The 26,670-nt window shown below is 46.3% G+C and overlaps 1 protein-coding gene across 6 annotated transcripts in view; it reads right to left on the bottom strand.

The window, feature by feature from the left end:
* The window catches only part of IRF2 (interferon regulatory factor 2), a 580,815-nt gene extending 569,877 nt beyond the window's left edge, over window positions 1–10,938 (bottom strand). For 2 of the 6 annotated variants that reach the window (XM_069631489.1, XM_069631486.1), the window contains exon 1: window positions 9,988–10,213. The gene's annotated coding sequence lies outside the window, so the exon portion shown is untranslated. Of the gene's footprint in view, window positions 1–9,987; window positions 10,318–10,569 lie in introns of those variants that run through there. The other 4 variants (XM_069631487.1, XM_069631488.1, XM_069631490.1 and 1 more) reach the window with 4 other exon arrangements.
* Between the last annotated feature and the right edge of the window lie 15,732 nt (window positions 10,939–26,670).

Below are 26,670 nucleotides of genomic sequence, written 5' to 3' on the forward strand. Positions count from 1 at the left end.
GGGGCCAGAACTTTAGAACCAGGTGGGAGCTGACGCTAGAGAAAAGATAAATGAAGAGACCCGTAACCTGTCCCTGAATAATCTGCTCAAATTAATCAATTTCAAGTTCCTACACCAAGCCTATTACTCGCCAGCCGCCTGTATCAATTCTTCCCAGAAAAATCTCCCCTTCATAAAAGATGCGATTGAGATTCGGCCGATTCTTCCACGTGGTATGGTCCTGCCCACATACGAGACCCTTCTGGGTGGGAAATCGAGGAGGCCATGTCTCAAATGTTAACGTCCCCGAGACACTACTATTCCCCGGGGCTGTGGCTGTTAGCAATGATCGAGGGGGGATCTCGCTTGGAAAATAAGCTGCTGTGGTTGGCAACAATAACTGCCAGATATATAATCGCAAAAAACTGGGGGAAACGTAAAGCACCATGCTTTCAGAGTTAGCTGAATTTTATGAATATGTGAGAGAAGAGAATCACGATACGCAACAACGCTCCCAAACGGTAGTAGACCACTTGATTACTGGACCCTTTAAGACGCTACTATGCTGAACAAACTCAGAACTCACCAGCTGTCGTACTAACCCTGTACCAACAGAATCTTGATCCCAATGAGAGCATATAACCCCACGTATGTGTGAAACAAACTTTGGACAATGCAGGCCTTGGTGTGATGAACACCCTAGAGCGCTGGAACACTTTTTTTGCGATACAAAATATAAGAGAACCGGGACCAACATGGTTAAAACCCCATAACAATGAGATAATGTGTTGCACTGTGTTAAGCCTAATGGTCGTATATGTATGTAGAAAATCTGATGCGCTGTACAGGGGTGCTCAAAGGGGGAGCGAAGGTGTTACCGTTCTATTTTCTTTGGCAATGTGATAGCCAGGTTTCGTTATGTAAAATCAATAAAGAACGTTTTTAAAAAGATAATACATCCTTCATGCCCTCTCTCCGTTGCAATTAATGCAACTGTTTTAGTTTATATTGAAAGAAATGTAAAATTGAAAAGGGATAAAGTGTTCATGCTTAAGAAAACAGAAGGAAGGAAGTAATGCCAACAGAAGTCATTTTACATTTGGAATTCCAAAAGGCAAATTATCTCAATCATTGTTCCTGTAAGATACTAAATAAATAGTAATCACACAGATGCACATAAGCCATCCCATCATAGACTCTTTCAATAAATATTTTCCAGATTTCATTGAACTGATTCTGTTTATAACAAATATTCTTCATGATGTATGTATTTTATATACATGTTTGTTTTATTTATTTTATTGGTTATTTGAAAGGCCATATACAACACATGGTGTTTCAATGCGCCACAAGACAAAATAAAGGGGGGGGGCAGGGGAGAAAAACAATAATGGTCCTACTATGCCTTGTAACATTCGGATCGTGCAAATGCAGTAACAAGAAGTGCGAGGAAGAGGTGGGAGGGAAGTGCCAGTCTGCGTGAGCGTAAAGGGCTAGGGAAGTGCAGGGTAAAGAGAGTGCAAGTGAAGGAGGGGGGCAGCGGGGGAGGACACAGGCGCTAGTCGAGTGCCAAGGGGAGGCCAGGAGGGCAAGTGCCAGGGAATTTCATGGGGTCCAGGTGCTGAGGGTCCACATGCTAAGTGCGAGGAGGGGGGTGGACTGGAAGGGGGAGTCAGTATAAAATGGAAAAATAACTCTGCAAGTGTGAGAGGAGCCCTCCCTGGCTAAAACATGTGGAAGGAGTGAAGCCAGTCCAGAGGAGCCAGAATAGGGAAGACCGGGATGCCTACATAGAGGCACCGGGATCTCTGGAAAATCCATGGATTAGAGACTAGCACAGCAGAAGGAGACAGCCACCCAGCTAAGTAGCCGGGGTCACAGTCTGCTGCACTTACACAGACCCAAGGAGAGACTAGGACAGCAGAGGGAGAGATAGCCATCCAGAGGAGGAGGAATGCTGGGTCTCACAGTCAGCTGAGTTCAGCTGGGATGAGACCAGCAGCCCTCTGAAAATGAACATGCCCGAATGCCACTACAGCCTCGAGAAGGGACGCAACTGCCTGGGAACTGCTGGTACCTACAAGAAACTTTAAGACAGGTACGCGGTTTGCCTAGGAGGTGCTAGAGGGCTGGGGAAGCAGTGAGTGAAGCCAGAAATCAAGAATAAGAGGGTCTGGGACCCCACCCTTTGAAAGTCAGAGGAAGACAAATGAGAGACAATTATATACGTGGCAGGAGAGTGAACCAAGCAGATACAGCGCAACCATGCAAGTCTGAGACCTGCGCCCAAAAGAGGGTCTAGGACCCTGATGCGAATGAGAGACAGTTGCAAACTTGGTGGGAGAGTGAACCAAGCGGATTGTGAGGGTTCAGAGATAGGAGACAGACACAGGAGCAATAAAGTGGTTAGCAGGTGACTGGTGGGGGCTGATATTGAGTTGAGCCAACTACCAAGATGCTTTAAACTTGAAAGTGTTTAATAAATGCACTTTTAATAAAATGCCAGCAGTAGGTAAGCAAGGTCCAACGTTAGCCTATGACCGAAGCCCAAGGTCACATATGGTATAAATAACAACACAACCTGGCCACCTGCACCTCTTAACATCACATATATTCAAATTAGTTGATTGGATTATTTGCAATGTCTAGATTATTCAAGGAATTGCTTTTCACATGTAATGTTCATAAACACGTGTTTCGACCCCTTTTTTCAACAAGATATATGCATGAAAGCATTAATAGCCAAATAAAACAAGATAACATAAGTATGTGAAAAGATGTTCAATAGAAAGTCAAACAACCCCGATTCAAAAAGTAATGAAAATTAAAGGTGTTCATTTTATTCCCCACGAATATCACCAACACATGATCAGTGTTCATCATAACATACATCAACAATAGAATACGCGATTGAAAGTCAAGCTCAAAATGTTGGCAACAAGAATGGATGGAGATCAAAACAATGGGGAAGAGTGGAGGAAAAAGGGAAGGGAAGAAGAGAGAACCACATGTTACAATCAAACACTCAATTAACTTGAATTATACTAATACTCACACACTTAATGGGTGCAATGGTAACAATCATGCTCAAATATATCAGAAATGGATCAAAAACACTTCCACCATAAGGCACCTGTGCATTAAGGAGTTATGTGAATCAAATCGATCTAACCAAAAGCCCATAATCTCAGCCTCTCTCTTAAATCACATCAATGTATGTACAAACGTATGTATCAGATACCCCAAAAAGAGCTCAGTATGAAATTCTTTGAAATATGCGGTCATATTCATCATATCCATTTCCTGTATTAATTTAATAATTTAAACATTCACACTGGTGCTCCAAATTATCTCACATTGTGTAACCTAAAAGAAAAGATATGTCATTGACCCATCTATTAAAGCTAATTGACGCTCTCTCCTATGGATGGCCCAGACATCCTCAATGAAGTACAGAAAGCATACCTTAATACATGGCTGAAATACTCTTCAAAAATGCACGGCCTCACCTCACTAAAACGATAATGGGGTAGATACCCTCTGTTACAGTATAGTTGATTGAAAATATCCTAATTGAAAATATAAAAATAACCTGCCAATCAAAACCTACTATGTCAGGGTCATTGAACTTGCTGTAAATACTGCACACGTTATGATACATACTCAAATACTGGGATAATTTGTCCCAGTTCCATGGTGGCATATAGTGGCGTTCCACCTGGCATAGAGGAACCGCTGCCATCTTACTTGTGCCCAAATATACACAGCATGATGCTGCACATTGCACAGCTGACGTCACGCTAACCTTAACATAGATAGACAGTCTATGTCATCAGTGTGCTCCATTCTGGCCTTCTCAATTATGTCGGTCGTGTGCCGAAATATTACTAGATTTTAAATGTATATTGTAATAAGAAGATATGATATGATATGATAAGGCATTTGTAATGCACCTATACACAAGTGTTTCAAGGCGCGACGAGGCAGGGGGGGGAACAAGGGGAGACAGACAACGATCTTACTAGGCCAGGTGTCATTCAGGTCGCGCAAGGGTAGAGGGGAAGGGAAAAGTGCATGGGGGAAAGGGAGAGGGGAAAGTGCAGTACAGGGTTATTAGCATACAGCATACAGGATAAATAACAAGGGCCAGCTGGTGGCAAGTGCGAGGTAAGTGCAGACAAGTGCTGGGAAGGGGGGCTGTATGGATACAGACACAGTCCCGTAGTGCAGGGGTTGCCGTGGAGGCAGTGCAGGAGAGAGTGGCAGGAGAGATAGAACTATAATCAATCATACCTGGTACTGGAACATCGAAAATGCACTATTGACACATGTCTGCTTTTCAATGCCATATATCAATTCAAGAGTGCTTTCTGGCCAAAGATTCCATACTATAAAATCAATCGATCTCTTTACTCGTTTGTTCGTTCGTTCAGCGCCAGAGCTCGCAGACATCAGGGCGCAGAAGAGAGAGAAAGTGGGGTGAAAAAGCCTTAGTCAAATCACGGGCGGTCCATGGCTATTCGAATAAAAGACTTTTCAATCGCTTTCTAAAGTTTAATAAATTAGGTTTGGCGTGCAGTTCTTTCAGTAGTTTGTTCCAGGCTATTGCAGCCTGCACAGGGAAGGATCTACCACACCCTCTGACTCGTTTGTTAATAGGGATCGTTAAACACATTTCATTGCTGGAACTGGTGGCTCTTTTTAGGAACAATCACCTTCATACGATTTTTCAAATATCTAGGGGCTTGCCCAAAGCAGCATTTGTGCACAATGGTGAGCGCCTTAAACCGGGTCCTGGCCACCACCAGGAGCCAGTGAAGACTGTTCCGAAATGTGCTCGTGTTCGCGTATATTTTTTTAACAGGCGCACAGCATCAGTTTTCAGTACCTGCAGACGACCAAGGCGGCCCTTATAAGCCCCAATGTGTAACGCATTACAATAGTCAATCCTTGGCAAGATTAAAGCTTGAGCAAGAGTTGTGTAATTGGTTCAGATACATAGGGTTTCACTAACCTTAGTAATCTAAGGTGGTACTGAGTTTTATTGACCACATTTTGAATGTGAGCTTCTGAGCTAAGAGATGCTTCCAGAATGACTCCACCTTCGTAGCTGTGGGGATCAAATGTTTATCCATGGTGAATCCCATGTATGAATTGTCCAATTTCCCTGTGGCCTGCGGTGAACCAAACAGTAACAGCTCTGTCTTGGCGGCGTTCAGACACATGCCATTACATGTCATCCAGTTCTGAATCATATTATATAAAATTTCAAACTTTCTCAGCTTCATTTTTGTATACTCTAAATAGCTCAATAACAAGCTGTGTGTCGTTGGCGCAGTTGGTGAAACAGACAACCAGATCCTCCAAAAGGACACACACTGGTTGACAGAAGACGTTAAATAGGGATGGCGATAGGCACACGCCCTATGGGACGCCACACTTCAAAATCTCAGGGGGAGAACAAGCATCCCCCCATACGATCCTGGAAGATCTATTATCTAGGAATGAGGCAATACAGGCGGCTGCCTCATTAGAGCAGTCTCCTACAGTCATCTTCCTACTCAAATGCTTTGTATGGTCTACAAGGTCAAAGGCTGCCGACAGATCTAATAACATTAGCAGCCCCACCTTGCTTTTTGTCCATGAGCAGGAGCATTTTGGTCTGGAAGTCCACGAGAGTTCCTTTTCTTGAAGGGGTGTCTATGCCATTTCCCCTTAATATACTAAGGCTATGTAGGCTTTTAGACATACTTATTGATGTCTGCCTTTACACATGTAGCATGGGTGTACCTTCAAACGAGACATGAGGGTAAACAATCATCTATGAGAAAAAGTTCTCTTATGACCATTTAAAAGTCATAGGTTTTTGGTTCAGGTATAGGCCAGCGGTAAACCATGTGACTTTTGCTGGATGATGTACTAGGTCAGTGTCCATTAATATCATATACTGTGCATTATGAGTTGTGTCTGATTTGTAAATAGTGTTGTTTGAATTTTAATTTACAGTACGATTTGCTCTTGAAGAAGGGTGATGATCCCCCGAAACGCGTTGAGCACGACTGGAATTGTTTGGCCTCTACATGTATCTGAAGCTTTATCTAGTATTTGAATTAAATTGTATTATTTGATCAATACCGTCTTCCCTTCTTTGAATTTACATGATCAGTTAACATTTAAATGTCAGCCAATCGTTCAACCATATAGTGTGCGGGGGAGGGGAGAGTTCATAAACTGGACTCTTTTCTCTTGCAGGACAGCCACCCTGCTGTTTGAATGACAGCTAGGCTGTGCATGAATGGGAGAAACCTGCTTAGAAGGCGAGGGTTTTGGGACTGAAGACAGAGTCGACCACTGGGAAGAACAACACAGCGAAAAAAACGTGAACAAAGCTTGCTGCATCCTCCTGGACCGTTGACCTGCCCGGTGATGCCCTGCTACTGTGCTGAAACTCCTTTTTCTGATCGATAAGAGAAGCTCCAGAAGGGACAACTTCTTCCCTTGAGTTAGTGTGACCAACTAACCCTGAGACGAACTCCACTAGACCATCTTCCCCGACTAGCTGTACTACTTTGCTGCTGCAGAAAACGAGTGCCAGAGGCCGAGAAATCCGTAGTCGAGTGCAACATCTGTGATCCAGCCAGAAGCTCCAGGAGTCTTCCCAGGACCCTCCAGAAGGAGGACGACCAGAGCTTGAGTCCCGTCACCAGAGTGCAGGACTCAAGGAGTGAAGGAAGCCAAACCGGTATCCAAGATCCGCAGTGGTGCTGTTTACCGCGCGCTGAAACCACGAAGTACCAATGATCCGAAAAGAGCCCGTAGCTGCCGCCGACCTCCGAATTGCTGCCACAGGAGTCCCCAGGCGTTCTCCCTCTTGTCCCCACGACTGAGGCCCAGGAACCCCGGATCTGCATCGCTGCAACCACAGAGTAGCCCGTGGGACCACTTTTCTTCTAACCAAAGGTACTATTCTGACTTGGGGCACTTACCTCAGTGTCTGTAGCTTGCTCTTCTCAGTTGAGACTTGTAGTAGCTGCTTTGCTAGGGTCGATTTCAGCTCTAACCTTCACAGGTATAACAGCTTGTAACCCTACAATGATTTATCTTCAACAAACACTCTAACTTGTGCAAGACCTTTATTATCTAAGAAGTACATCAGCTCCATAGACTTTGCTCCAATTGACTTTGGCTGTCGTGGCTCCCTGCAGACTTCTATTCCATTTGACTTTCATGCCTACTGTCCCTATAAGTGATACATTGGTTTTAAACTAATATTGCTGTGAAAGGTTTTTATCTAGACTTCATTGGAAGATTTAAAGTACTCACATGCTCCGAGAACCCGTTTAACCTTTTTCCTTCCTTTAACCTTCCCTTTCTGCCAACCTCAGAATCTACAAAGGGTACTAGTGATATATAAATGCAATTACTGTCCTAGTTAGTGAAGTCACCTCTGAGTATAGGAAGTGTGTAAGAAGCATCTCTAAAGAGTATCTACTAGCTTTGTGTTTATTCTAGAAAAGTAATTTAAAGTGCATTTTATCACTACATATATTGCCCTTTTTAAAGAATGTTTATTTAAAAACGACTGTTAAATAAATACATTATTTATAACAAAACCTTGAGTTTAAGTGTTACTTGAATACTTGTATTTGTGAATGTGTACCCCTCTTGAGATAGTCACACTACCAACTTGTGTAGTACAGGCCTATACCAATGGTTGGGTTACCTTATACCAAGAGGACAAGGGTCGTGTAGTATCCCCAAGATTTACTACATACATTGTTGTTCAACAGTGTAACATGGACTTTAACACCCTAACAAGTCAACACCCTAACAAGTCTAAACTACAAGAATGTGTTGTTACCTCTGGATGTTGTAGTTTTACTTGTTTTGCGTTGTTATACAGTTTTGCATAAGGCTGAGAGAGTAGAGTTGAGCATAATCCGAGCCTCCAGTCTTGACATAGAATCAACAGGATCTTCACGATGGAAATCTGCTGAGCGCAGTGATCTAATTAGCATAAAAAGTGGGATCCTCACTTGAAAACTCCAGCGCTCAATAAAGACAGGCACTTAAAAGTCCAAGAAGGAATCGAAATACACAATGTTTCCACTGCATGGGGACACACTCAGTATTACCAACACAAAAACCGTACCCCGTTTACCTTCGGAAAGCATCGCACGTATTGTAGATAAAGGGGATGTATGGGGCATCTAGGCGACACAGGCTTGTGTTTATATATAGAGCCCATCGCAGCTTCATATGAAAGTAAACTGGCAAAATATATGAGAAATTAGGTTTTAAAGCAAAATGTTATGGGGTGGGTGGGGGGCATCCCTGCGACACCAACGTGTATCAATGTGTACAAATGACTCACGCACCCCATATAATACTTGTGTGGCAGCAGGTTCATACACAAAATGAATGGTCTCGTTTGTGTCCTTCTTCAATCTCGAGGCTTGCGATGGGAAGTCAAGGCTGTAACAGCATTTCCAGGTCCTTCGCTATGATTGAAAGCAAAACCCAACAATAAAAAAAATACAGGCCTCCTATGAAGAAGACAATCATGAACGTGTGTGCGTACTTCCATGATGTCAACAGAAATGTGCGTTAAAATATTTACTGTTGCTTTCATTAGACATCGGTACGTGCATCCGGTGCCTGTCAGCATGCAATGATGGGCCAGCCTGAGTAGGAAAACGGCGATGCTTTTGCAGGCCTCGTAACAAAAAGGAAGCCTGACCACAGCAGCGAGAAACCTCATGTGCCAACCTGTGTGTAGGACTAGAAAGCAAATAAAAAAAGACAATTCCCTGCTGCTTCGTTCTGACAGTGAACGGCGTGGCAAGGTTGCACTGCAACAAGTGCCAGTTCCCAGGCCTGTCCCGTCAGCCGGCAGGCAATGTGCAAGCTACAGGTGCCAGCAAATGCCCTTTACAGTAGGAGGCAAGGTCTTTGCAATATGACCTAAAATTGCCTTTTTCATACGCTGTGTGACTGCTAAATAAAAACGATCCCGAAGACAGTCGTTTTCTGAATAAACGGAAATTTTGACAAGGAAACTCTCCATCACCGAAAAGCAATTCACACCGTTGACAGGTGGCCTGCAACGCAAGTCATATATGGCAGACCATTCCGCTAAAAGGGGGCGCACATTGATTTGCAAAGGGGAACACCGAAACACACAATCTACTGTAAATAGTACATCATTGTAACGCGAAAGGGGTCTGGATTGCGCAAGGTGTAATGCAATCACTAGTGCGTAACTCTTAACATAAAAAATGTACCTAGCACAACCTTCACTAAAACACTATTTCAATAACCAACAGCCCCTTCCCCTTTAATTAGTTTCAGTTTCTATTTCATGACAGGAAGGTCTGGAACCTTGTACCTTATCAAAAACAAATCTGAAAAGCAGTCGGTTTTACCAGAATTGTAAAATTGCGACGATAAATAAAGATTGCGCAGAGAAAATGTAAAGTCGCTTGTGACTAAAGCAAAAACACATTACTTGTATTCCTTCAAAGTCAATCTAACAGCTGTTAATGTTTTTATGAGACTCTCATAAAATGCAAAAACACAAACTTAAACGGACACACGACATAGGGTTATATTTTCGATCACAAGAGTGCTCTTGTTTGCATGGAACTGGAAAAGCAATTCGCTGAAATGTTCAAGAAGAAACATTCCAAAAAGTACACAAATAAAAGGAAATGTTAGCACACCGCTTCAGACCCCGCTCAAAATGCAAAGCTTACAGCTTTCTTGGCAAAAGGCAACCATTAATAAACAAACAGCTATTCCCAAGAATAATCGCATCATCATATGACATCATTTTAAATCAAAAGTGAAATTAAACTTCCAGCTCATAATCGAAACCTAAAATCGCTTGATCCAAACTTGAGCTGTCAACTGCAAGATTTGTCACTTTTGTCAACAAGCCAGCAATTTACTTCCTGTTTGTGGGTGTAAGCACAATCTTAGTCTCTTCAAAAAAGAAAATTGGTTTACCTTCTTTTAATTTCTAATCTGTTGAAGGAATTCCTCACTTGTTTCCGTGGTGTCACGACGTTTGAAAATGGAAGTTAGGAGGGCCTTGTGTAAATATCCGCTGTATCAAAACTAAAAGTTAAGACAGCCGTGGACAGTGCCGGAGACGGGTCTAGATCGAAAGCAAAACAAGGGAGAGCGAGAGAGCTGGGCTGGAAACGCCTCCCCTCCCCTCCCTGCTGTTTGTTTCATGTTTGCAGAGGCAGCGGTGGGGGAAGGGAGATCTGCTGGAGGGGCATACATACAAGGACTAGCTCCACTAGCCGCTTAGGAGGGACGACTGGTAAAACTAGCGGCCATGTTACAAATGCCCCTGTTTTACAGGTCGAAGAAGCTACCCACAAGAACCATTCCCTCAAGTAATGGGTTTGTAGTTATAAACTTTAAAAGAATACAATATTCAAAGGATTCTGATAATAAACATTTTTACCAATATTTAACAAAATATTATAAGTAATTGTTTATTAACCTCACTATTCCATGTTTTATTGTTTTAAACAGTAATTCAATTTGATTTGGTTTGAAAATAAAAACGGGTCTTACCTTGTAATATTTTCCACACTGAAAATGAAAATACTCCAGTTGAAGATGGCCGCCGAGATCGTCTTGGCAACTACATGGTTTTAATGTGTTTTCAGTCCTCTCTCCTCTACTAAACTGCAGAGGATAAGCGTAGAAAGCGGCGGTTGGAGGGGTGAAGGAGTGCGGAAGTTAGCTCGACGATCTCATTGGTGAGACCAGCCTACCTCATTCTTTTCTCGGAAAAGTCAATTTCGTTTTCACTTCCCTCCCCCTAGGCAGCAGCTGCAAGAGTAAGAGGAGCGACAGCCGCCACAGCCTGCCAAACACACCAGTGTTTGACAGGCAACGAGGTACTGCAAAGGTGCCATCTCCAAGCAACAGAACAGCACTGACCGTCAAGCTGCCTCAAGGTCTGGAACCCGGAACGTTCCAATCTGTGGTCGCAAGAATTCATGTCCCGCATTGCTATTGTAGTGCATATATTTGATTCAAATAAGTGTTTATTATAGTTTAAAAAAAATGTTTAAAACAATGTTTTATTGCTTCATTAAAAGAAAAAAATAACCTTTAACATCAATAAAATCAAGAAGTAAATACACAATAAAAACATAAAACAAATATTCCATATTATCAAAAGAAAAAGGCAAAATAACAAAAAGTGTTTATATGTAACGTTTTCTACAAGAAATGTACGAAAATGCAATACATTTCTGGTATTTTCCGTGCTTCCTCATCTACTGCCGTAACCATGGTGCCCCTTCTCTGGGTGACTGTTAACACTTCCGGCACGAAAGTGGCTACTTCTTTCTGTTGTTTTGATTGTTTGACCACCACCAAGTCACTTACTTCAATGGATCCAGAGCAGGCCCTTCTCTTGGCATCTGCAGTTGCGTTCGTCCTTCTCTTTTCTTGCAGATCATTCTCCCGTATCTGCTGGTCCCGATCACTCCTTCCCTCAGGTCCCTGCCCTTGGGGGGGAAGTCTGATGTTCATGTTTTATTTATTTATTTATTGAATGTGTTGTTTGCGCCCAGGACCCGGAGATGGATTACATACATGATGGTGCATGCGAAAGTACAGGGTTACAGTGTCAGATATTCACATTGGCTTAGAGTCAAGAGTATTTGTTAAACAGAAAGGTTTTGATTTATTTGCAGAATACCTGGTAGGATGGTTCGTTTCTGATGCAAGATGGACGCGTATTGCATAGTGTAGGTGGGATTACAGTGAAGCTCGATACCCCCCTGCCCCCCCCGATTTTTTCCTGGTTAATTCTAGGGGTAGTTAATGAGATGGCAGAGGCAGAGCGCAGGCTGCACGGGTTAGGTCGTTTGGAGATATGGTTGGTGAAGTAGAGGGTGGTGTTGTGGAGGCATCAGTGAGTGGTGGATAGAACTTTGAATTTGATGCAGGCTTCACGTCTGATTAGGGAGATGTGCTCTGAACGTTTGAGGGCCCATACTGCTCTGGGGGCGTTATTCTGTCTTAACTATAGTTTTTTGAGATGTTTAGAAAATGTCCCTGCCAGGATGGCATTGCAATAGCCGAGCTTGCTGCCAATGGTAGCTCTTGCTAAGGTGAGACAGTTGTTAGTAATGAGGAATTTTCTGGAGCAATTGAGGAGTTTAGTTGAGTAAGCTGCAGAGGAGGCCACCGCATTCACATGCTGTTCAGGTTGAGTTCTGCATCAAGGTAGACTCCCAGTGTTTTGACATGGGGAGAAACCGGGATGCTGTTCCAGTCTATGAGAAAGGCGGGGTCTAGGTGTTTGAGGCGGTGAGGAGAGCCTACAATGAGCAGCTCTGGTTCGTCGTCCTTCAGGCAGAGGTGGTGGTTGGCCATCCAGTCCTGAATGATGTTGTAGATGATGTTGATGTTAGCCGAGTCGAGCTCGCAGGAGCCTGAGAGTTTGAGGAGAATGTGGGTGTTGTCAGCAGAGTTTGTGTATGGGACATTAAGAGTGTCAAGGCGAACAAATAGGCCCTGTGTATGTGTTGTAGAATGTGGGGGAAAGGCACAAGCCTTGTTGGACACTGTAGGGGACGGGGATGGGGATGGGGTCTGCCGCTTTCGGTTCCAGCGAAGACCGTGGAGGTTTCGGTCGCTCAGGATGGATTTTACCCATTTGGCAGCTTCGGGAGAGAGGTTGAAGGAGGTGGAGAGACAATAGCAGAGGATGTCGTGATCAACGAGGTTGAAGGCTGCTGAGAGATCAAGCAGCAGGAGGATGGCGAGGTCATCATTATCACGGAGGTGGTCAAGTTGGATCTTAAGATCAAGGAGGGCAGATTCGGTGCTATGCCTTGGTCTGAACCCAGATTATTATTTATTATTTATTTTTACATTTGTAAAGCGCCACGCAGCCCAGAGGCATCGGGGCGTTGTTGCAAGAAAATGGCTTAGTTGCAGTGCAGGGAGGGTGTTACAGCGAGATCGTATCTACCCCTATCATGGGAAAAAGGACGTTTGCCTTTACAGAGGTTATACAGTTGACAGGGCCCCGGTGGGGTTTAAACAAACAGCATAGTTTTTATTGCTTTCCTGAAGCCCAAGTGGGATTCGATGCCTCTAGATTACTGCCGGCCAAGTAAGGAATTGGTTTCCAGGTAGGCTTGGAGTTGGAGGTATGCAGTGCGTTCGAGAATTTTCAGGAGGAAGGGGACTGCCGTGATGGGGCGGTAGTTAGTGGGTAGGGTGGGGTCAAGAGAAGGATTTTTAGTAGAGGTGTGACCCAGGCATCTTTCATGGAGCTGGGTATGGTGCAAGTGCTGAAGGAGGCGTTGATAAATTTGGCGATGGTGGGAGCCAGTGGTTCAGCACAGAGCTTGATGATGTGCTGGGCAGCGGTTGCCTGTGTAGTTGGAGGCTTTGAGGTGCTGGATGGTGGCAAGCGTTTCTGCCAGGGACACAGATGAGAACTGGAAGGGATGGTTGTTGGATGTGGTGAGGGTGGGGCTGTCAGAGTTGATTTAGGGAAACTGAGATTTTTTGGTTATGGCTTTTTCTCTGAGGTTATGGATTTTGTTGGCTAGGGTGGATTGTACCAGGGAGCACCAGGCTTTGTCCTTGGGGAAGGATGTGAAAAGCGGGACAGGAGTTTCAAGCTCTTTGAGGATGTTGAACAGCTCTCTGGTGGTGGAGCATGCCTCAGTTATGCAGGTGTTGTATTTATTAGTTTTGGTGTTGATGATAGCTTTCTTGTAGGTGGTGGCGCAGGTGTTGAGGGCATCTTTGTTGGAAGGAGAGGGTTTTTTATGCCAGATGTGTTCTTTGGAGCACTTGGCTTTACAGAGGGCTGCAAATTCCTCAGTGAACCAGTTATGGTGGTGGTCTTTTTTTCGAGAGGTCGTTTTTGAGTGGGACATGGAGGTCCATGGTGTAGGGTGGTGTGTATTTGTCTTCCGAACATTAGCTGTGCCAGACACATTCCTGTGGTGCTATGGGGAGTGTGCCGGTAGTCCCCCAGAAGCTGATAGAGGACCTGTTCAAATGGTTTACCTGAGATAATTGCCAATTGTAGAGCCTTGACGTTCCCCATGAATCGCTCCACTATGCCATTGGCCTGGGGCCAGAGGAGCGTGATTTTCTATTGTTTAAATCCCCTGTAATGGGTGAAATTAGCAAAATCCTGACTCGTAAATGGCAGGATATTGTCTGATTTGATAATCTTCAGAATGCCATATGCCATGAGGATGCGGTCCAATGCTGGGATGACTGACGTGGCTGCTGTGGAAGGCACTATCCGGAAATCTCGAGTATTACTCTACCACAACAAATACATATGACCCATCCCTCACTAAGCCAAATAAATCAATTACCAGCTCTTCCCATACCCCTTCGGGCAGGAGTGACATTTTTAATGGGTGAGGTCGCAGAGCCGTAGCCACTACCGTGGATGTAGCGCACTTCTCTAGTGTCTCTTCCACTCCGCTGTTCAATTTGGGAAACCAGATTTTTTGTCTCAGTAATTTCTTGGTGGATGTAATCCCTCAATGGCCTTCTTGGGGAAAGTCTATCACTTGCTGTCGTAGCGACACAGGCAGCACAATTTTACAGCCTTTCATGATGATGTCTTCCGTGACCGCGAGTTCTTCTTATACCAGGACCATGCTCTTTACGTCTTCCTGCATGTCTTGATCTTGGGGTTTCCCCCTGTCCTTTGCATGTCTCATCTTTCCTTGTGTGATGCATTTTGCGATGATGCCAATTGCATGGGAAAAACATCAACAAGAATCAAAGGCGGATCCGCCTTTTATTCTTGTTGATGTTTTTCCCATGCAATTGGAAATGGTTTCATTTGGTGCACTACGTAATTCAAGTACGCATCCGCGATTAAATGTTCTGGTCTCACAGATCCGGTGGGGTGACGCGAGAAACAGTCCACTGGATTTTTGTCTTTTCCTGGCCTGTGACAAATCGTACATTTATAATCTTGAAGCTGCAACCCCCACCTGCGATTCTCGGCAGCATCCATGCTTTCGGGTTGCCATAGATTGTGAGAAGGGCCTGATGGCCTGTGATGATGACGTTGAAGCCCTTCCCATAGAGAAACAAATGGAAATGTTCGCAAGCCCAGACCACTGTCAGACTCTCCTTCTCTGTTTGCTAGTAGGCCTGTTCCGTTGTCGATAGGCTGCGACTCGCATATGACACTATCATCTTGTTATGTGGAGTCTTTTTGTCGTATTGAGATAAGATGGCACCCAGTCCCACTGTGCTGGTGTCTGTCATCACTTCAGTTTCTCTTGAGGAACTAAAATATACCATGTCTTCTTCAGATGCAATGTTGTCTCGTATGGTTTCAAAGCTTTTCTGACTGTCAGGCGCTCTCTGTGGCGTAGTGTTGTAAATAGTGTGAGCAATAGCTTGCCAGTCCCAGGAATGATCGTAGGTCTGCTACATTGATTGGTCTTGGAGTTTCTGCTGAGCGCTGCCATTTTATCTGGATCTTGTCTCATGCCTTTCTCTGAAAATATGTGTCCAAAAAATTTGAGTTTCCGTTTCCGGGATTTTGCTTTAATGTCAATCTTGATTCCTCCAGTGCTAGGCAGACACGATGTAATGTGTCATCATGTGTCTGATCCTCCATTGATTTACCAAACACCAGTATATCGTTGCTATAATTTAAGCAATTTGGTACGTGTTTGATAACTTGACGAATCTCAGGGGGCGTGGCTAACTGGCCATGTAGAAGGCTGGGTTGCTCTGGAGCTCCCGAGAATCCGACAATTATCCTGAGGAAACCACCTGTCCAAACTGCAGCATTCTCACCCAAAAAGCAGGCACATGCTTAAGAACATAAACAGCGAGCAGTGTGCAAACCAGAGCTGAATCCGATCTACACTGCAGAAGTTACATCGAACGAAAAGAAAGCAGCGCTCCGGAGGACTCCGAACAAAATGGCCGCTTTCCCACTAAACAAAGGACCCAGGGATAGGACGCCGCAACAGTAACAAAGAGGGGCCCTGCAGGAAGAACTAGCAAACCAGGCTTCGGGAAGAGTTCGGCAGCGGAATCAGATGTGCACGGAAGGACAAGCACACCTTAAAGGTCAGTGAGGTGACCGCTACACACAAGCGAGAAGATCAGCACGGAGCTGCAATAGAAAGCGTAGAACAAAGGAACCGGCATACCCTGGAAGGCGAAGCAGTGCGCTCAAGTATCGGCGCATGGAGCGCTCTGGGTCGAGCTCTGGCGGTGCGCCGGAGGGATGCAGGCAGCGCTACAGAGACAGATGGTGCGGGGAGGGGAGGCCGCGGAAGCTGCAAAAATCAGGGGGCACTCCTAAGCAAGGAGGGGCCGAGCGGGTCCGCTGCAGTCCGCCTGCACAGGGGAGCCTAACATAACGAAACGCTGCCGCATTACTGCAGGCCCCGGGCCGGATAAAAACATGTCAGGGAATAAGATGGCCCTCCGGAGTCCGCCCTCAGCGCGCCCAAAACGTGAGGCAATGCGAATACAGAGCATGAGAATCATTACTAGGATTCAGTACACAAACATCCAGCTCCCAGTGTGGTCCGCCTGCACATCGCATATTGCTACACTGTAGCAAGATTGAAGCCAGAACAAAAGAGAAGACCGAAAAGCCGACTCCCTCTGGGGCATGACTCTGGTGCACCCAAATAGCTAGCAGAAGCACCCACGGAAGGCAAGCCCCAACATCCTGCAACATCAGGCTGACTTTTAACTTCAAACATGGGCTGCCCCCGAAGACAATGGCTTGTGAATAAGGGCAGACTGCCAACATGGCACAGCAATAAAGGGAACTAGCTAGTGGCACATGGGCGCCATTCTTCACTGGGGCTCGCCTGGTCTAAGGAACATGTACGATACACGCACTGCACGGGCCATATGTGAAGCTGGGCCGGGCGAACGCAGGATTGCTTGCTTAGGCACAGGTTAAGGCACATGCGGACAGACTGCCAAAACAGTTAAACCAGGGGGACCATCAGATATGAACCCCACCCCTGATGGTATGCGGGGAGGATGGCCAGCCAAGATGTAATGCATCATAGGAAGCGCATTGCCACTCAGTCAGGAGGGATACACACCGCTCCACAGTAAGAAGCCCCCACCGGAGCCGCGCTGAAGAAGAAACCAGCCAAAGCACAAAGAGGCGGCGCAGGTACGCGCAAGACTGGCTGAGGGTACTCACAGTGCAAGCTACAGACAAGTCAGTTGGACCCAGGCAGCACCACGTAGAAAGCGATCAAAGGGGCCCACCACTTGGGGGGGGGAGAACAAAAGAGCCAGAACACCCGGCAATGACATGGAGAGCGCCTAAACTGAAGGGCAGGCAGTGGCTGGGAACCAAAGCACTGAGGAACAGATACAGAGACCGAAGCCTGCACAACCCATAGTAAGCAGAACTGAATACCACCCTCAAGGGGAACTGCATGAGAGGCGCCCATCATTGACGTAGAGGGACAGAGAAGCCAAGGCACCGCCCAGTCGAGATCCAACAGACCAAATGCTACTCAAAATCCCCACTCCACCCAAAGACGCGACACAGGGGACAGCCCCCCACACTGGACCAGCGCCAAACAGAAGCGGACAGATGCAAACTAGACGCCTGAGCCCCACTCAACCACAACAGTGACACTGCAACACACCGGAATGGCATCCAAGCAGACCAAGACGAAGGGTAAACAGTCTACGATGGAGGACTTCACAAAAACTCTGCAACCATCGGAGGGAGCCAGGAGCAAAGAAAGAAGTGTCCAGATGGACGCCTCCCCAGCACGGGGGGACCGGCAGGTCTTGGAGGCCATTGCAGACCTGAAAGTGGCATGGGAAACGAAATTGGAGGCTGCTATGACTGCACTCAAAGAGACGCTGGAATTCAAAATTGATGCAGTACAAATAGACATGAACCTCCTGAGACAGACGTAAGGACTATAGCGGAGCGCACAGGCGAATTGGAAAAAGAAGTGAAGACAAACACAGCTGCTTGCGCGTCGCGCACCTCGGAGATCCACACCTTATGACAACAAGTGAGCAATCTGGAAAACAGAGCCGAGGAAGCCGAAGGACGGTCACAGAGAAACAACATACGGATTGTGGGGCTTCCGGAAGGAGAGGAAGGCTCGAACCCCATTGAGTACATTGAAACTATGCTGCTGCAAGAAATTGAAGGGGGGGTACTAACTCAACGGTTTGCAGTGGAGAGGGCGCATAGAGCCCTGGCAAGGAGGCCCCCCCCGGGCCTGACGTCTGCTAAAAGGTGTTGCTGCACACGATTGGGGGAAATAGAGTACCCGATCTTACAACCCACTAGATAGGTTAGTCGGGTTACCAGTAGTGCGTTAACCCCCTGCTGGGTTCCTAGTACCGGCGTAGCCGAATAGGACCAAATGTGGGTTCGTCTGAGATCCAGGGATGGAGCTGGGCAACAGTTGGGGCTGGTAAGGGAGGGGGGCGGGAGGGGAGTTGGAGAGTTTGTAGTGCTAGTTGTTAGGGAACGAGCTTGCACCCATGCGGCTTTGTGCCTGATTCATGCCAAGTACACTTTGGGTGAAGGACAAAGAGGGAAGGAGAAGGGACAGGTAACGGATGACAATGGGAAACCTTAAAATAGTAACCTGGAATGTCAGAGGACTCAAAAGCTACCTGAAGAGAAATAAGGTAATGATGTACCTCAGAAAGCAAAAAGTGGATATAGCAAGAAACCCACCTCACCAAAGAGAAACAAGAGATAGTAAAGAAAAAGTGGAGAGGGACCACCATAGGAGCAACGTACTCGGCATATGCTAGGGGAGTAAACATTTGGGTGGCACCGCATGTGCACTTCCACATGCAACAGGCCACAGTGGAGCCAGATGGGAGGATGGTAGTGATTCGGGGGCTGCTAGAAAACAGAGAACTGTGCATCATAAACACATATGCCCCTAACCAAGACACAGTCGCCTACTTCAAGACATTATATAGCAAGATCAGTCCCCACATAGGAGGCGCGGTCATATGGGGAGGGGATTTCCACTGCACGCTGAACCCCAAAATGGACAGATCAGATACAAAACTAGATAAGCCCACCCCCGCAGCGAAAATGCTACAAGTCCTGCTGAGAGACTTTAGGCTGCAAGACATATGGATGCAGCAACACCCGAATGACAGACACTACTCACACTATGCCGCCCCACACAACCTGTACACGAGACTGGATTACATGTTCGCCACCCCAGAACTTGTTGAGAGATGATGGGTTCAGAATATAGGGCGAGAATATTATCGGACCATTCCCCCCTGGTCCTGGTGTGGTGAAATCAGCCCCCCAGGGCCAGGATCCCAACATGGAGGCTTAGAGCGAGGCACTGAAGGGCACCGTATTCCGAAAAGATATAAGGGAGGAGATAATTGGGTACTTGGAAAATAACACTGGAAGTGTGGGGTCAGAGGGCACCCTATGGGAGGCCTTTAAGGTGGTAGTAAGGGGGGCGGCCATATCTAAATCCAGAGGGCTCCAAGGGGGGATGGTACGAGAGTTACAGGAGACAGAAAAGGAACTTGAGGCAATTATGAACAAAGGGGGCACCTCACAGAAGTATGCCGAACGTGTAAGCCAATTACAACTGGCATGTGGTGGGCTCTGGGAGAGGCTATGGAATCTGAATTACAAAAAATACATTGAAAGACAACACGCAGAGGGAGACAAACCAGGGAGGCTGCTTGCATGGCTATACAAGAACGAGACCCCAAGATCAGCAATCAGAGAGATAACGGGAGAAGCGGGTCAAGTCTGGAATACTCAGGAGGGTGTGAACAAGGGTTTCCTTAGATTCTATAAACACCTCTACGAAGATGCAGGAGAGATGGCATAGCAGGAGACACTACAAGACATAGGATTACCTAAATTGAGGGAGGAAGACAGGGAGAACCTGGATGCCCCAATCACAATAGAGGAATTAGAGACAGTGGTAATACACTTGCCTACGAGTAAAGCCCCTGGGACAGACGGGCTCCCCGGTGAATTCTATAAAACGTACAGGCAAGAAGTGCTCCCCCAGCTACTGGCAATGTTAAACAAGACCTTGGAGAAAGGGAGGCTGCCGGAATCCCAGTTATTGTTCCACTCCTCAAACCTGACAAGCCAAGCGCAGACTGTGGGTCATATAGACCTCTATCCATGCTAAACCAGGACAGCAAGATCCTTACGACTGTGTTGGCGAATAGACTCAAACGGTTAATAAATAAACTCATACACCCCGATCAAACCGGTTATGTCCCAGGCAGAAGCATATCCGATAACCATAGAAGGCTGCACCACATCATAGAACAGGCAACCCTGCTCCGAGCAGCAGAGCCCCCACCCTCGTGAGCCCGGCAGATCTAATCTGCCCTGTGTGCCGCACACCAGTGCAAATCTCCTGCTGTTTAGGGGAACGTTCAGTGCAGTGCACTGAAAGTGCGAGTTTCAACTTCATCCCACACTATTTTAAAATGAAACCGCTCAAGAACAGTTTCATTTTAAAGTAGTGTGGGATGAAGTAGAAACTTGCACTTTCAGTGCACTGCACTGAACGCTTCCCTAAACAGCAGGCGATGTGCACTAGTGTTCGGCGCACCAAAATATCCCAGCGCAGAAACATCCCGTCGCCGAACCGGCCGCGCCGAACTGGCCGCGGTGAATCGGCCCGCGCCGAACCGGCGGCGCCAAAACGGGGTGTACCTCATAAACTTACCAAACTTTGAGATGTACCACTTGGCAGGGCAGCTACAATATGTCGTTAGGTGGCTGTCGGAAGATGAGACAGCGGAATCTAGATTGCTGAGGAGCGAAGGCGACCCTTACTTCCTAAAAGAATTCATATGGCTACCCAAATCAGAGATGCATGGGCGATCGAAATTGCTGGAACTGGCTGGAAGATATGGCGCAAGGCGTGCCTGGCTCTGGGAAACCCAGCCCCATGCTCCCCATGCTCCCCGCAGGCACCACTTGTGGGGCTAAACGGGGTGGATGAACAACTGAGGAAAGGGATCCGTAAACACTGGGAGCCGGTAGGCCTAGCAACCTTGGGAGATATATGGCAAGATGGGGAGGCATTGGATTTCCGAACGATAGTGTACGAAACTGGGATACATAGGGGGCAATATATCACAGACAATAGAATAATTAAACGGGTAAAGGAAACGTGGTCTGAAATAGCACTAGCAGAACAACCTGACACGGCCATAGAATCAATGTATGATATCTCGGAGGGAGGGCACGAAATATTCCAGATTTACGAACTGGTGATGTCTAGAGTAGTTAAGGAGCCGCTCCAATTGAGACGGGACTAGGAGGAGGAAGCAGGAATACCCATGCAAGACGGGCAGTGGGAAAGAGCTCTGAGATACCATAAAAAGATGTCTAGGAAAGCGAGGCTGCAGCAGATTTAGTTATATATCACCCATAGGGCGTACATGACCCCCCGAATGATAGCCAGATTTGGGAATACAGAAGTACAAATATGCCCCAAGTGTGGGGAGGTGGAGGCCGGGATGATCCATATGTTCTGGGCGTGCCCGGAGGTGGGAACATTCTGGGAGGAAATCAAGGTATGACTATCCGAAAAGGGAATCAAGCTAGATGTGGAATCCATGTGGACATGCATGGTGGGGGGATTTGCCAGACCACGCAACCTGAAACACGCATGCAAACTCAAGGACCTGGCCTACATTCTGGTCAAAAGGAGAATAGCCATGAGCTGGAAAGCAGCCCACAGACCCAGATTAAAGGTATGGTGGAATGACCTCCTGAAATGGGCAGATGCTGAGACAGTAGTATGCTATGAGGCAGCCAACAGAGGGGAGGATAATGAAGTGGGACCTCTGATAGAATGGAGACAAATGGTAGCCACATTGTCGGGAACCTCTCATGCCAATTCCAGCGAAGATGACACACCTGAGAATGGCGGAGACAGGAGGTCCGAAGAAGTGAGGGGGAAGCTCAAGTTAAAGTGGGGGGAGGGGGGAAGACAGCAATAAATAATGTGTAAATGTATGCCAAGGAGCTTGAAACTGAAAATGTCGGGTGTGTTGGTTATGTTTTGTTTGTTGTAAAAACCAATAAAAATGTTTTTTAAAAAAAAAACTTGACGAATCTCATCCTGAAATATCTCTGCCGTGTAAGATATCTCAAAACAGAGGTGTTTATAGCAGAAGTCCCATGTGGGTTACAAACGTGGTGCCATACCATAATTCAGGGGCCAGTTCCAGTTGGTGGTAACCCTTGTTAAGTACTAGCCTTGAGAACACGGTTGCCCTGTTTAATAGATGGACCATGTCCGTTAACCTGGGTACTTGATGTCTTTCCCTTGGTATAGCTTGGCTTGCACATGTCCACAGATAATCGTATGGACCCCTCTGCAGATTTCTTTGGAACAGGAACTGTTGGATACACCCAGAGAGTAGGCCCAGTCACATGCTCAATGATTTTGAGAGCTAGAAGGGGTCGGATTTCTTCCTCTACTTGTTTCTGTATGTTGATCGGTATTGTAGTGTTGTGCCACTGGTTTGACCGACTGATCTATGTGCAAATGCACTTTGCAATTTCACAGTTTGTCCAGGCATTTGAATAATCTTGGGAATGCCTGTTCTACATCGCCATCTCATGCCATTTATTTATGTTCCATGATGTTGTACAGAATGTGTACTAGCACCATGTCAACGCCGCCTTGAAGCTTAAAATGCACCCACTGTTCGTCTGGGTGCTTGACCCATATGGATAGATATCTACTTTGGATGGTTTACGTTTCGGTGGATGTGGTAGGTTATGGAATGCCACTTCACTTAGCACATTTACCGTCAACCCCGTGTCAATAAAACATTTGGTGGGTGTGTCATTGACCTGCATCATCAGCATAGAGCTATGTTCTTTGACTGTTTTGTTGCCCAGTGCCCACACAGCCTTTTTTCCTCTGGTCATCCAGGGATGAAGGTAGCTCAATCCCTGAGTGCGACCGTACCTCTATGTATCTGACATTTGTTCTCATCTGGTGGGAGCTCTTCCTCTCTGGGGAGCGATGTTCTCTATTTGACTGGTATCTACTGCTCTTACCTTCTGAGGGTTGGTTATTCCGGTGTTCACGGCTTGTCCTGTGATCCTCTGATCGTTGTTTCATGTATCGTCTTCCGCCTCTTGGTGATGTGCCGTGTGGCGTAGACCCAGGAGCATTTCTACACTTGGCTCTGAAATGATCGTTCCACCCACATGCTGCACATATTTGACCCAGTGCTGGGCAAATGCCTTTGTGGGGAAATTCATAGCCACACCTGAAACAGTGTTTGTCGGTCTGTCTGACGCCGTTCACTTGCACTGGTGTTAGTTTTTGAATTGTGTCATGTTTTTCTGTCCCTGGTGTCAATTTCTATTTTGTTCATGTTGATAACTTGCTACGCAATAGCTCATTCCGTCCTTGCCATCGCCAAAATCTCTTCCAGGGATCTTTGTTTCTGTAAAAGCTTTTTTCTGATGTCCAAGGACTCACATCCTGCTATGACCTGTGACCTTAATGCTTCCTAATTGGAATATCAATGAAATGCACAGTGTTTTACACATATGCGCAATTTTATCACAAAGTTGTCCAGTGACTCACCTTTTTACTACGTGGTTGTATAGAACACGCGTCTTTTATAATCTACATTGGTGTGGGGGGATACATCAATAGTGCTTCCTGTATCTTTCTGAATGTTGCCTTTTCTTCATCCACCAGCTCCTATAAAATGTCACGCCCTGCCGCGCCAAATGCTAATGTTAGCATATTCTTTTTCCTGTCGACATCTAATAGACCCATCGCTCCCACATATACCTTGAAGTCCTTGATCCGGCGAGTTATTCGCGGACCCAGCTTTCCAGTGTTTGTGAGATCGAAGGCTGTGGGTAACTGCCACAGCACATCTTCTCCCTGTGCCATCTGAAATGCCCCCGAGGAGCGCACAGACGCCATTGCTGGGATATCCTCTTACGACATCTTGATGTGTCTTGCAAGGGTGTCCCTAATTACGCTCACACCAGAATAAACACACCCCTCTAGGGAGATAAGGCCAAAAGCTGATCTTGTAAGGATAACAGGTTTAATCTTACAAAAATGAGGATGGTAGCAAAGGACTCTGCTGCCTGTACGGTCTTCTCCTGTCCCTCTTCCGTTCCATCCTGCCAAAGTGGTGCCAGGCAGGGGCTTATATAGGCCTGTCTTGCTGTAGTGGTGTCACTGGATATGGGCCATGGCTTCATCCCAATCCATCTTCCTTCCATAATAGGGATGCTCCAAAACCTTCTTTTGTTCTTGGTCACCGGTTTTGCCAGGGCATGCTGTTCTACATTTTGCTACCTTACACAGAAACACACTGCAGCTCTGCAGACCTTTACAGACCTTGAGGCTAGCCCCAGGAAAAATGAAACATTTATTATACATAATTTTAATTAATTCTATCCATATTGCACTTCTCCTGCTAATGTTATCTGGGCCCAGTAAATTCCCCCCACACGTAATACTTGTAATTTGCCTCATTCTGCATTTTGTTGCACAGAGCATGTAAATCCCATTTTTAGCCTGCATGGGCCCTTGACGGACAGTAGACAGCTGGTGAGTAATTTCGTGTTCTCTGCCAGTGCTAGCCTTAGTGGCGAACCCCGGGAAGTGCCTGTAGTCCATTTTTAGCATAGCCTACATTCTTTCTGGGAGGGAGGGGGAGTTTTTGGCTCATTCCGCACTAAGATTTTACAATGCATAGGATCTAACATTACAAATCTGTCCAGCTAATAGTTAATTGTGCTTTATATTTAAACAATAACTGCCTTCTTCAGTGCCTACCCATGTTTGTGTAGGTGATTATATTTGCATGAGACAGCCTTCCCAGTGCCCCTCCTCCTCCCTAGTCCATTATAGCACCTAAAAGAGGTCTTTCCTAAATCGAAAAGCGCTTGGGGATGCGGGAGGACCCTGAATCGTTCCCAAAAGTCTTTATCATCTCTTGGGATGTGGGTGTTCTTTTACTGCCTTGGTAGCTGTCTTCCATTATTGCCTTAAACACCTGTGCAGCCCTCGTGGATTTTATCCTCAGTATTCTTGTTGTTTAGGCCACATGCGCACCCTTCCTAGTAGGCCTTCTCATGCTATATTAAGAAAAAACAGAATGCACCCTTTATCTCAGGGCCGCTCTACTGTACTCTTTAAAAAAGTGTGGGCACTTGCCTTGCCGCTCTGGTGAGGGATAATGCGATTCCTGCTTCCCATTTCCTTGTCAGCAGACCCATTATCTGGGGTTGCTCTCACCATCTGTGTGGGAGCACAGGCGCACGCCTTGCTGCTCCCACCACCAAATGAGCAGTTCCTGCCCACACAGGTGCCGATCGCCACCTGCTGCACGTGGGCCCGCTGCTGGTGAATGTTCTCACAGCTGCAGACCGCCAAGGTTCGTGATCTGCGCACCACTGGCTATTGAGTTGCAGCGATGCTCCCTGCGATGGGGTGGATTGTCCTCTTCATCGCCATTGTGGTGTTCCCCTGTCCTGGGGGGCCGTTATGAATAAGAGGGGGTGCCCCCCTATATTAACTGAGCCGTCAGACACAACAACTTTATTTTACCAACTGAGGATCTCGCCTCTTCCTGCATCACTCCCCATCCAGCATCCTGCCCACATCCGTGCCTCTAACATAACAAGGCTGACAGGCTGGCTGCCGACATGACAAACCCTTGTTCCTGTCCTACCGGCTAGGAGCAAAGTAGGTAGCTGCTCCTTATTTCTGACGAAACTCCCCACTACTGGCTATCTTGAGGAGCACTGTGTAGCAGTTCCTTCTTCAGGGCTGGGACTGTGGGGTGAGACCAGTGGTTGGAAATGGAATCCTGTGCCCCCTGTGAGTGAGGGGAGATGAGCTCCACGGCATGAGTGAAGAAAGGTTTCAGGAACATTACTTCCACGTCGACACCTGTCAAGCATCGCACATCATACGTGGCACTAACTCATTTAGACACGCTCCCCGCATTCCCACACAGTTTTTTCATTGCCACGCCACAGTGTGGATTATCAATCGCTGCTGCCTTTCTTTTCAACAGGTGATCATTATCTGCATGATCTGTCCTCCAGTCTTTTTCCATTAGGTTTATGCAGATCTGGGCGGTGCATGCGTTTTCCATCTGATTGGATAATGTAAGTCCTCCAAGCATTCCCACACAGTTTTTTCTTTGCCACTCCACACTGTGGATTATCAACCACTGCTGCCTTTCTTTTCAACAGGTGATCATTATCTGCATGATCTATCCTCCAGTCCTTTTCCATTAGGCTTATACCGATCTGGGCGGTACATGCACTTTCCATCTGATTGGATGATGTAAGTCCTCCAACCAAGAAACTTGAGTCTCCCCTCTATGCCCACGAATCTACAGCATTCAACACTCGATATCCTTGCCAAAACATCAACATATCAATCTGAAGACAAATCACACGTCCCCCCTACTCAAGATTTCATTTAAATAGTCTCTTGTAAATCAAACAATATTCAAACTTTTCTCAGCAGCCTTAACTATAATTATCTCTGTTTTGCTGTGTGTCTGTGCGAGGAACAGTTGATGACTTCCATCATAAAGAGTAAGAACCTTTTTTGTCAGCACCAAAATAGACTCATCCACCTGTTTCAGAAC

This window comes from Ambystoma mexicanum, chromosome 6q, assembly GCF_040938575.1.
Source record: "Ambystoma mexicanum isolate Mex_15411 chromosome 6q, UKY_AmexF1_1, whole genome shotgun sequence".
NCBI classification, from domain to species: Eukaryota; Metazoa; Chordata; class Amphibia; order Caudata; family Ambystomatidae; genus Ambystoma; species Ambystoma mexicanum.